Source organism: Ostrinia nubilalis, chromosome 5 (genome assembly GCF_963855985.1).
Source record: "Ostrinia nubilalis chromosome 5, ilOstNubi1.1, whole genome shotgun sequence".
Classification (NCBI taxonomy): Eukaryota; Metazoa; Arthropoda; class Insecta; order Lepidoptera; family Crambidae; genus Ostrinia; species Ostrinia nubilalis.
The window spans coordinates 8882549-8895291 of NC_087092.1; the positions used below are offsets into that span (position 1 = coordinate 8882549).

A 12743-nucleotide genomic window follows, 5' to 3' on the forward strand; every position below is an offset into this window, starting at 1 on the left:
TTTTCTCTTTAGCTTCTGAAACTGGTATGTTACCGTTATCTGCTATAGTTGTTGACTTCAACGCAAGAAAAATGTGTTTATCATTTAAATCAGTTCAGCGGTATAAGTGTGAAGACAAACAACACAGAGACAGACAGCAAATTCTTCCTCTCTCCTAAAATGCTGTGCCCGACAGGGTCCGTAATTGCATCAAAAGTAATTACTATACCATCTCTATAACATTATTCATGTAATACATGATTGATTTATTGTGTATTGACACTCTTTTGTATTAACAAAAAGCTAAACCTATTTTGTTAGATGTTTGGCACTGTTGCTTCTAGGCAACATCGAGGTTCGGAAGCATGTCATGTATTAGAAAACACAATTTCTACGCCAAATATTGCTTTATATGATTAGTTTGATTTATTATGAATTAAATTTAGACAAAACAAAAATAATTAGAGATGATAAAATAGTACAAAATCATAAAACTTCCGTCTTTGTTATTCTCATTGCGCGTCATCTTGGCGTCTGACAGAAATATGGATATGAAATCACTCAAAACTCAGTCGACGACCGATTTACTAGTGTTTTGCTGAACTAAGCTTTGTAACAAAATCGAATGATTTGCACAAAACTTATTATTTGGTGCTGTAGAAATATTCAAAGTGGTTGTTGCTTAAAAGCATCACTGCCAAATGAAGGGTTAATTATATCATGCATCAATATAAAGTAAATATAGCTGCCAATTTTCTAGGACAACGTAGAAAAAAATGTTTTCTAAAAATCATAAATTATTAAATAATTCCTAAATTACTGCAGCAATAACCATTTATTTTTGCATAAAGGTAGACGTTATAGTGATAGGTAAATTTATTTACAAAATTCTGACTTAATGTAATTTTTTTAGAAAATATGCTTCTAAAACTGTTTTTTTTATAAAATCCCAAAATCGAAGATTTCTTCGAAACTAAACAAATACAACTACTAGTTCCTTCATCAATTTTATACATAATAGTAATATCTAACGATTGAATTAATAAAACAGGGATGTCCGCTTCTAAGCCAAAATAAAACACTGTGCCGCGCCCTAATACAAATTGTATGATGTATGGCGGTTTTACCCAATTTTGTGTCCGTAAAGTCGGGTCTCGGGCGTGTTTTGCCCTACACAATCCACAATCAATTACCTACTACATGTGATATACCCCTTTCAGCCCAGCCGAACACAATTGTGACGTTAGTTTAAAGATAAATTTTGGCGGTATTTTAAGACGTAAGTGATCGGGCCCACAGCCGCACAATAGGCTAGTTGCCTCATGTCACCATTTATCATAATAACTTTTAATTCAAATATTATTCTGTACAAGGGTCCGAAATATATAAACTTCAATAAATATAAATAAGGGATTGCTGTAAAAATTCAACTGAAACCCGTTAATTTTTTACTTTTTTTTCTCTTGACTGAAAACACCGTCCGCCATGTTTCTACGTCACCAATATTGTAAACAACAAAACGTCAAACACTAGTTTCAGGTTATTCGTGGTCTTTCATATAAACGCCTTGTTTTCACATAAAAATATTGTACAGTTCGCATTTATTGAAAATTATCATGGATCCTGAGTTTGTGAAAGCAGAAAGCACAAATCTGCTCAAAATCGACACATTGATGGTTGCAAAATTGTTTGCTTTAAATCCTGATTTCTGCTCAGCTAAGCTAAGGAATGTTAAGTTAACTAAGTAAGTACAGTTCATTTACAACCTTTTTTTTTAATTTAGACCACATCATTAACTGAAAATAAGGAAATAAGTACTAATAAGTGTATTCTAACCTCTGACCAACTACTTATTGCTAAACTATTATATTATTTTTCAGGTCTGCAGGAGAATCATATTATGGTGATGATGCAATTGGTTATGTTCAACTTAAAAGGGAAAGTAAAATCTACAATGTGAAATGTAAAATGTGTCCTGAACATAAGGTGCACTCTAAGCAGTATCAGTTTCAGCAGTCATTGATGAAGAAGAAGAGATTATGTTGTTTGTCAAGATTGTCCAGCTGCAGCAGGGGGCTGCAAACATGCTGTTGCATTTTTAATGTAGTTGCATCGTCGCAGTGAAGAGACATCTTGCACATCAGTAGAATGCTACTGAAAAAAATCCAATCGTTCAAAAGTCGGCAGCACAAAACATCAGGTTCCGGAACCAGATACCAGTGTTATGGAGGAATTTGTAATTGAATGCAAAAACCGAAAAATTAAATCATGTCAGTTTATCAAGCATGTTGGAGATTATGAAGAGGTAAAAAGTTAGTTGGTGCAGAACGCATGATGGTTCTTTGGTTGCAAAGATTTTTGGTGCAAGGTCTGTGTTGACGGCTGCAATGAAACTAGGCCAAAAGACGATTTGTCCTAAACTATTTGAAAGTGTAACTCAATAATAAATCATTTAACTCTTAGTATTAGCTTTATTATTTTTACCCATTTGTAAGTCTAGTATTAAGACAAAAATACTCATTAACTTGTTCTGTTCAAAAACACATTTAATTCACATTGCCTAAGCTCTGAATAGTAAGATATTAACATTTTTTTTTCTTTTCTATCAATCTGTTTCCATATCTAATGTTTACCTAATAGTGTAAATTATTATAAAGAAAGATGTTTGTATCTGAATAAACAGAGAGTATGAGATGAATAAACTTAAATCATGGGAAAACCAGTAGTATAAAAGAAGAAGCTACCTGACTGACTGACATAATATCAATGCTATCAAACATATAACCTCTTGCCTTATGTATAAAAGGGTAAGAAACTTGAAATTTTGCACAGCAGTTCCTCTTACAACGTAGTGGGGAGACTAATTTTTGAATACTTACCCCTTTAATAATTTATGAATATACGAGTATAACCCATAAAACAAAGCTATTTTGTACAATAGACTGATATAAAAATAAAATACTTTATGTATGTATCATTTAATTTATTGAATGAGAGTCTTGTAAATTTGCTATCCTGAAGAAGGTGTGTATGATAATCACTGTCATATTTTTCCTCACTTGAAAAAACTAATCTTCTTGTTGACAATTTACTTCTAAATGTAGATTTCTTGGGAGATGTTGTAGTTGATTGGTGGGACGTAGACTTTATTGGTGAAGATATGACATCTTTCAGAGTTGCACTAAATTGCACCTTCTTACTTCTATAGTGTTTCATTATTGATACTTGAGTGACCTTGTGATCATAATTTGAAACTACTTGGCATGATGCATGTTCTGGCTCAGCTTGCACTGCCTTATCTCTGAAGTGAGGATTACATTGTTCTGCTTGCATTATTTTGTCACAAATCTTATCCTCAACAGAAGAATGGTACAGCATCCTCCTTAGGCAATTCTGAAACGAACAAATTACATGAATAAATCATTTAAATGATGATCAACATGCAATTAAAATTGACTGACTTAGTATATTTTATAACCTCACCTGAACGTTTAAAGTGAAAATTGAAAAAATAATCTGCTGTTAGTTTATTGTACGTACATTAAAGTGATCTTCACAGAAATACACTGCAGTTCAACTGGACAGAGTTACGGGATCTCTTTTAGCTAGTTGTAACCAGGAGTTCCGCATATTCTCATCACTGGGTACTTTAATCCACAACTTCTCTAGGTTCTTTATTGATGTATTCTGACATTCCCGCACGATACAATAGTGGTAATTACTATATTTATCATGTAATCCTTTCGAAGCCATGGTTTTAAATTCCGATAAAAAGGTTATGTTATTCACGCGTATTGTTTACAAGAATAGTGACGTCACGGCACAGATAATTAATAGACCATCATGGCGGACGGCGTTTATGGCTGTATAGATAAAATATAATTTAAAATTTAAAATATATTAGGATAGGTACTTCGAAAAAAATTCATATTTTTTTTATGGTGTAATATAATCGTAATGAACCGTTTTATCAAATAATAAAAATAGTGGCAACTAGCCTATTGTGACGGATATGCTCTATCTATTGGTGTGAGTAAGATAGCCAGCAAGCGCCGCGAAATTCAAATTAATACATTCGCTACTGTGAAGGTAGGATAAGACTCAACAGTAAATTCTTTTGGAGTTTTGTGAAATCCAAGAAATCGTCAAATGATGTTCCTGATACAATGTTCTCTGGTGGCGTATCATCTTCTAATGGTGAAACCATTTGCGCCATGTTTAATGACTACTTTCAATCGGCATTTGAACCCAGAACATGTGGATTGACTTCATCCACTCTTTTGGAGAGTCAGGGTGCAGTATCCGTTGGCTCCATTGAGCTCTCTCCCGAGCTTGTCGAGAAGTACTTGAAGGGACTAGATATAAATAAGGGTAGTGGCCCGGATAATTTGCCTCCTTTCTTCCTTAGAATGTGTCATCGCTACCTTGCTCTTCCGATTTATTTACTTTTTGACTTATCGTTAAAAACGGGTGAAATGCCTAGTAGATGGAAGCAGTCCTTTGTCGTTCCTGTCTTTAAATCCGGCAATAAACATAATATTCAGAATTATAGGCCAATCTCAAAATTATGTACAATTGCCAAATTGTTTGAGAAAATTATTTATGACGCCATATTTCCGAGTCTGAGGCCCATCCTCGCCGACCAGCAGCATGGGTTTATTAACAAAAGGTCTACTGAGTCGAACCTTTGCGAGTTGGTTCATTTCGTTGCAAAGTCAATGGATCAGGGATTTCAGGTGGATGTCGTGTATACCGACTATTCTAAGGCATTTGATAAAATCTCACACCCTATTTTAATCCGTAAGCTTGGTTTAGTCGGTATACACGGTGACCTTCTTCGTTGGATCACCTCATATTTACGTGATCGATCTCAGGCTGTTACTGTCAAGGGTCATGTGTCATCATTTGTGCCGGTCTCCTCGGGAGTGCCACAGGGTTCTCATCTCGGTCCATTACTGTTCAACGTATTTATAAATGACATCGTTCATATTTTTAGCAATAGTAACGTATTAATATATGCTGATGATATGAAAATCTTTAGGAGAGTTAAATCTATAACTGATTGCTTGCTTTTACAAAATGATCTTGAAGCTTTGTCTCGGTATTGTTTAAGCAATTGTCTTAACCTGAATATTAAGAAATGCAATGTGATTACTTTCACGCGGAAGAAAAGTCCCATCGTTTTTGATTACTCAGTGAACGACAATATAATCAATCGCGTGAATGAAGTGAGGGATTTGGGTGTTTACCTCGATGCTAAGATGTCCTTTTGTTGCCATTTGGATGCTATATCGGCCAAGGCTTATCGTATGCTGGGATTTGTTTTGAGAACTGGAAAGGAATTTAAGAATTGTTCTACGCTTGTTCTGCTGTTTAATTCTTATGTGCGTTCTATTTTGGAATATGGATCTGCAGTTTGGAATCCTCACTATCAGAAATATATCAATATGTTGGATCGTATCCGAAATAAATTTATTAAACACCTTCATTTTAGATGTTCTAACAGAGGTACTTGTTCTCACATGGAATCTGTACCCTCACTCACTGACCGTCGCATTGAAAGAGACCAAATATTCCTATTCAAATTGCTGCACAATTTAATTGACTCTCCTTATCTTTTAAGTGAAATATATCTCCGTTGCCCCCGGCTTAGTGCCCGTAATAGGTGTCTTTTTGATGTGCCCTTTTGTAGGACTAATTATGCTTTCAACACCTTTCTGCCTCGCGCTTGTCGTTGCTACAATAAACAATTCCAAGAATTAGACATACTTGGGTCTAATTTTAGTAATTTTAAAAAACAAATCCGTGATTTGTCTTGTGGCAACTAAATTGCGAGCGTCGGGTGATGTTTGCAGTTCGCTCCTTTATTAATTAGGTAGTTGATAATTTTTCTTTTGTCACTTTGTTTACTTTTTTTATATAAGTTTATATTTTTCGCAACAAAATTTTATTCATAATGGTTTGCCCAACTTTATGTGTATATTTAACTGTGGAAACTTAATTGGTTTATGTGTTTTCTTACTGCACCTAAGTTAAATTATATTGTAACTGTATGTTTCCCAAAAAATAAATAAAATAAAAAAAAAAATAAAATAAAAAAAATAAAATAAAAAAAATTAAAACGGGTTCATTTTGCCGTTGCTGTTGTTTAGGGTATCGCTGCGTGTGAGTGATTCTAATTACATCAAAATTATGCCATTGCTATGTTATTATTGTTATTTATAGTTAATTATGAACTGTTTTACGTAACAGTGAATAAATTTGTTTGTATTTTTGGTTAATTCTCAAGAAAAAGTGTCACAGAAGTATAAAGTCACAATTGTATCACTGCGGGCCCAACTACTTACTACATTGCAATGGCTAGATCATTATTTTTCCTTAATTACGATACAATTGGGGAGTTACTAGAACAGTAAGACATGGAAGATGTTCATGAGGCATGTGTGCAAGATTAGAAGATTCTTACTCCTCCAAGAATGATGTTCCACTCTCATCTTTGAGGGCAACCCCCAATCAAAATGACGACAAATGGATAAAAAAAAAGATTTCGTGGCAAGATTACTAGTCAAGCTCAAGATAATTAAAGTAATGAACAGCCCAAATCATTAGCGGAGTAGTTACTTAGAAATTTATTTTAATGCCGATCTGTTTACAACCGACTGACTTGGCCGTTGAAGGGTACAAAACCAGGTAATCCATGACACCATTGCACCAATCTGTCGCCAGAACCGCTACCCATTGGCGATGGAAAATTGCCACTTGGAAAACGTTGATTCAATAACCAGTCAATTGTAGGCTTAATAAAGCTGCGTATTTCAATAATACTTATTGTATGATTATCTTAATAAAGATTGTTCAACGGCCAAGTCACACAACATCCCAACTAACATAGCTGGGCACCGTTAATCAAATAGTTAACTTCGTTAATCGTTAAACCGTTAATAAAAAAATTAACTTCGTTAAACGTTAAAACGTTACATTTCGCAAGATTTAACGCAAGTTAACGTTAATCGTTAATCCGTTAACACATGACAATAAAACGAAAAAAAAAATTGTATGCAAGGATTGCAAGGTTCAAATAATTTCGAAAGCTTGTATCGCGCATGGAATTTATTCCTCTTTTATGTTTGCGCTACAAGCTTTCCAAATTATCCTTGTAAAGTACAATTATTTTTTTCGTTTTAGTAGGTACAACTGCATCTCAGAATAAATGCTTGTTTTTAAAAAAGTTTTTTAATTATAATAATTTTATTTTACACTTTTTAGTAGTATCTCAATCTCAGAGCCTTGGTTCAATTACAATACAATTTAGCACCAAAGTGCTCGAAAAGACAAATCCAGCAAACCCAAACTCGTTAAGTTTCCACCGTTTCGTTTAGGAATTCCTATGGCCACCTCCTGACTCCATCATCAGGACCCTGTACATCATCTAGTACTAAAGTGCTCGAAAAGACAAATCCAACGAACCCAAATTCGATGCGATGCCGCCGTTTCATTTAGGAGTTCCTATGGCCACCTCATGACTCCATCATCAGACCAGCTCAGTGGTACCATAACAAAGACACAAGTTTGCGCGTTCACCGCCAAAAAGTTGCCGTTTGTCGTATCCCGCTTTTTCGAGAGCACTCCCCTAACTGCCTCAGCCAATATCGAAATCCTTGGTGTCGACATATCGAGCGAAGTCCAGTTCTGTGGTCACTTAGAGGGTAAGGCTAAATTAGCCTCGAAGAAGCTTGGTGTGCTCAATAGATAGAGACGGTATTTCACTCCAGCCCATCGTCTGCAACTTTACAAGGCGCAGGTTCGGCCTCATATGAAATACTGTTCTCATCTTTGGGCAGGTGCTCCCCAGTACCAGCTTCTCCCTCTGGACCGCATTGAACGGAGAGTAGCTCGAATCGTTGACTGCCAGGACATTTCGGATCGGCTTGACCCCTTGGCGTGCGTAGAGATGTATCCTCACTGTGCAAATTCTATCGCATGTATCACGGGGAGTGCTCCGAAGAATTATCCGGACTTATTCCTGCCGCCACTTTTCGCCACCGATCTACCCGACAGCACTTCCACCCCCATTACTTAGATGGTTGGCAGTCCACAACAGTACGTTTCTCTAGAAACTTCCTGCCCCGTACAACCAAACTGTGGAATGGACTGTCGTCTGCGGTGTTTCCGGACGGATACGACCTGCAAGCTTTCAAGAGGAGAGCGTATCTTCACCTTAAAGGCCGGCAACGCACGTGTAACGCCCCTGGGTCTGCGGGTGTCTATGGGCGACGGTAATCACTTACCTTACCATCAGGTGATCCGTCTGCTCGTTTGCCTCCTGTCACATAAAAAAAAACATTGCATTGTCATCGTACTTACATAAGTATACCAAATTTCAGCTCAATCGGTTGAGGAACACTGGTCTTAAATTCAGCTGCAAGAGTTGTCCCACACATACCTACTAACAAGTGTCGTTAGTGATCTGGTTACAAAAACTGTTGTTTTGGGTTCTGAAAGTTCTAGAAGCCCGAACGTACTTGTCAGAACGCGTTTTTCTAGCGTTTTTCAGCGTGCCTGCTGTATCTTTTTGGTAAATAGTAGGTACTGGATTAACGATTAACGGACTTAGGATAATTTAACGAAAGTTAACGAGTCCGTTAACATTTTTTAAAGTTAACTTAAAAGTTAATCCGTTAATAGAAATGTTAACTTCGTTAATTAACGATTAACGGATTAACGAGTTAATGCCCAGCTATGCCAACTAATATTATAAATGCGAAAGTAACTCTGTCTGTCTGTCTGTTACGCTTTCCCGCTTAAACCTCGCAACCGATTTTGATGAAATTTGGCATAGAGATAGTTTGAGTCCCGGGAAAGAACATAGGATAGTTTTTATCCCGGTTTTTGAAACAGGAACGCGCGCGATAAAGTTTTTCTGTGACAGACAAAATTCCACGCGGGCGAAGCCGCGGGCGGAAAGCTAGTTAACTATAATAATAAAGAAATCGCAGTAAGGAACCATAGACTTGGCACGACTTTGTCTAGATTTCATTACTTTTTAGAGATAAACAAGCAGCTCCATCGAGACTTGGCTAGTTTTTTACATAATGTTTTTGGTGGGATTTCACTTCTTTTTGTAGAAAGTGGCAAAATTATTTAACGTCGTCGTTTTATCGACATTTTTTACGATATTAAACACAAATAAACTCAACGACCTTTAAAATGGACAACGAATCAGAATTGTTTTAATAACATAACCTTAGCGAACCTTACAATATAATAAACGAAATCAACGAAATGCAAATTACACAACATTCAACTTAATCGACGGGGGGCTCTAGAAAGGAAAAAAATCTGGACACCGCTTGCTAGTGCTAGCGCCATCTAGCGGTGAGCGATACAGGCGAATACCACGGTGCTGCCGGAGTAGTATTTATTATGAATGTGGTGTTACTCCAGATCTTCGATTTTCCTAGTTTTTATAGTTTTCCCTTTATGTGGCCATTAAACCCTAACTCTGTACCAAATTTCAGCTCTCTGAGTTTATGGGAAGTACTAGTTCTATTTTGATGATTATCAGTGAGTGAGTGTCGTAAATGCGAAACTTTGCTTTCGCTTAACTTCGGAACTAAATGACCAACAGACTTGAAATTTTGGATTTTAAGTACGTGATTATAGCTTACTAGATGACGAAAATTTCTGCGTTCTGGTCTTATCCAGAGGTTCTCAAATAGGGGCCTGAAATTTCTACAAAAAGAAGTGAAATCCCACCAAAAACATTCTGTAAAAAACTAGCCAAGTCTCGATGGAGCTGCTTGTTTATCTCTAAAAAGTAATGAAATCTAGACAAAGTCGTGCCAAGTCTATGGTTCTTTACTGCGATTTCTTTATTATTATAGTTAATGTTGTGTGACTTGGCCGTTGAAGGGTACAAAACCAGGTAATCCATGACACCATTGCACCAATCTGTCGCCAGAACCGCTACCCATTGGCGATGGAAAATTGCCACTTGGAAAACGTTGATTCAATAACCAGTCAATTGTAGGCTTAATAAAGCTGCGTATTTCAATAATACTTATTGTATGATTATCTTAATAAAGATTGTTCAACGGCCAAGTCACACAACATTAACTATAATAATAAAGAAATCGCAGTAAGGAACCATAGACTTGGCACGACTTTGTCTAGATTTCATTACTTTTTAGAGATAAACAAGCAGCTCCATCGAGACTTGGCTAGTTTTTTACAGAATGTTTTTGGTGGGATTAGCTATTCAAAAAGGTACAGGTGTTTAACAAACACTACGTAATTATTTTTTTATTTGAATTTAAACGTCTAGTAAGATACTTTCTGGCTGGCCAAGGAATGGGTCCACCGCGCCCAATCCAACGAAGTGGATATTGTTGATCCATCCATTGGCGTACACTGAGCCGAAAGTGTGCAGTGTGTTGTGAAAGCTTCGTGAGCGCATTCAGAGGGCAGCAGCTCAAGATATTCAGCAAAGTTTAACAACAAGAGTCACAAAAACAGAAGTGAGAAACAAACTACGAGCTTGTATTAGATGACGGGGCTCACAGTTTGAGCAGGACTTAAAATAATGTACCTAGATAAAATTAGGTGATACAATTATTATTAAAATACTAAGTTTTTCATTTATTGAGACCCAAGAATAGTTGTTAGTGTGACTTTTTTTTTATGAAAGTATCTTACTAGACGTTTAAATTTAAATAAAAAAATAATTATGTGTGTTTGTTAAACACCTGTACCTTTATGAATAGCTAATGAATCAAGGAACTAAATTCTGTAATTTGTACACAACATTCCATACATTTTTTCTTGGAAATTCTTCGTTTAATTACCTAAAACAATTTTTTTTTTTTGCAAAATCATACATGGTTTTTTAGCTTTTACTTGAGTAATGACGATTCTTTCTTGCAAATTTTAATTTAAAATGTTAATATTATTATTTAGCTATACGAATATAAAAAGTTAACATTATTCCGTATTCTTCATTACAAGGGTACATTTTAACATAAAAACTGGATTATCTTGAATAACTTGGAAATGAACAAGTTTCGGACATGGTGTCATATGACTTAAATGACTGCAAATAAGCTCTACTTTAACCCCTATCAAGGAATGTATCGCTTTTCCTGTCACCCTGTATAGAGAAGCTAGAGATGTTTTTAAGATCATTGGCAATCCATTGTCTATCACCTTTAATTGTTTTAAATCGAATTCTAAGATGAATTTTTTATCGTGGTTTGTACTTTTGTTAAACTTTGGCGGCTCGTAACTAGCTATCCAATCACTACTGGATCTGAAATTTGTTTTATTTGTATAAAGACATTTTCGATACTAATCTATCTATCTAAATAAATAAAAATGAATTGCTGTTCGTTAGTCTGATTAAAACTCGAGAACGGCTGGGCCGATTGAGCTGGTTTTGGCTTTAAAATGTTTGTTGTAGTCCAGCCCCCCTAGACAAAACGCACTTTTTGATCGAATCGAAAATCGAATCCGTCAAAACTCCATACAAAAAAGGGGCTTTTCGACCACTTTTCGACTGGTTTGCGATTATAATTTGCACTTTGTCTAGACCCACAGGGTAGGTTTAATAAGGTCAAATTTTGGAAAAAAATAAATAAAAACAAAAATAGCAATTAAAAAAAAAAGCTCAGTCGGGGTCAAATGGGAGAACTTGTATTCTTAAAAGGACCTTACCGGTTTATTACTGTGGGAATTTTATTAAATCACTAATTTTTTTATACCATTGTCTCCATCGGCTGAAAAAATATAGGTAATAATTCCCGTTGTTGTCACTGGTGGTGTGGGGACTACTGGAATAAATCAGCTGGTGGTTGGTCGATTTTTTTTTATAATATAGCTATTGTACAGTCTTTACAGTGGTTTTTGAAAATACGTAATAACGTAACGTGGCGTTTAAGGTGTGTAGATGCGTGCGGTGAAAAATACGGGGCGGGACGACTGGAGTGGATACGTACTCGAATCTGCCACAGGAGATTTTAGAAATAATACTACAGGAATACATGAAACAGTTAATATTATTATTATTTATAAATAGCATTTAAGTTAACATAAAAAGCTATGTTGGTATAAACTTTATTCATTCTAATTTAAAGGCACTTTTCTCAATGTCTATCGATAAATTCATTTGCCATGAATGATTTAATAAAAATACAACTAAACAATTTATTAATCCATCTTTGAAAATGAATAAACAAGCATGCATTTAATTGTCAATCATGGCAAATATAACATTTAATCTTAATACTCTATTAGTCAACTAAAGAATCCCTCTTCACAAAAAATAGTCATCTATGTTATTGAATTACCGTTAACCTCGTAAGACCGAAGAGTAAATTTTGTCGACTTCTAAGTATCGCCGAATGTGCTTTCAGAAGAACGAATAATTTGAAGTCGTAAACGCCGAGCACTTCGAGTAAAAAATTTTCTATGTTAGAGATTTTCTTTTGCACCCATATTTTCAGGGACCCTATATAATAGTGCATAGAGCTTATTTTAGGTAAAAAATAATTAAAAAATGTTTTCTCTTAAAAGAACATTCGGTATTACAGACTTTGAAAGGAAAAAGTAAATAAATTGTATTTTATACTTTAAAGTAAAACATAAATGTAGCCTCCTTAATAAATTAATACTACATAAAGATACAATAATGATATAAATAAATGTAACTGAAAAGGCACAAGTATTTTAATTTTATTTAATGTTTCATAATTAGTACTTTTAAAAGTACT

The 12743-nt window shown here is 35.3% G+C and overlaps 2 long non-coding RNA genes across 2 annotated transcripts; one reads left to right on the forward strand and one right to left on the reverse strand.

Annotated features, from left to right (window-relative positions):
• Positions 1–1288: 1288 nt before the first annotated feature.
• Positions 1289–2441, forward strand: LOC135071834 (uncharacterized). The gene is made up of 2 exons (XR_010257334.1): positions 1289–1723; positions 1860–2441. It is a non-coding gene; the product is annotated as an uncharacterized LOC135071834 (long non-coding RNA).
• Positions 2442–3169: 728 nt separating this feature from the next.
• On the reverse strand, positions 3170–3979 carry LOC135071833 (uncharacterized). Its single transcript, XR_010257333.1, has 2 exons — positions 3463–3979; positions 3170–3372 (listed from the first exon to the last, which is right to left on the reverse strand). It is a non-coding gene; the product is annotated as an uncharacterized LOC135071833 (long non-coding RNA).
• Positions 3980–12743: the final 8764 nt, after the last annotated feature.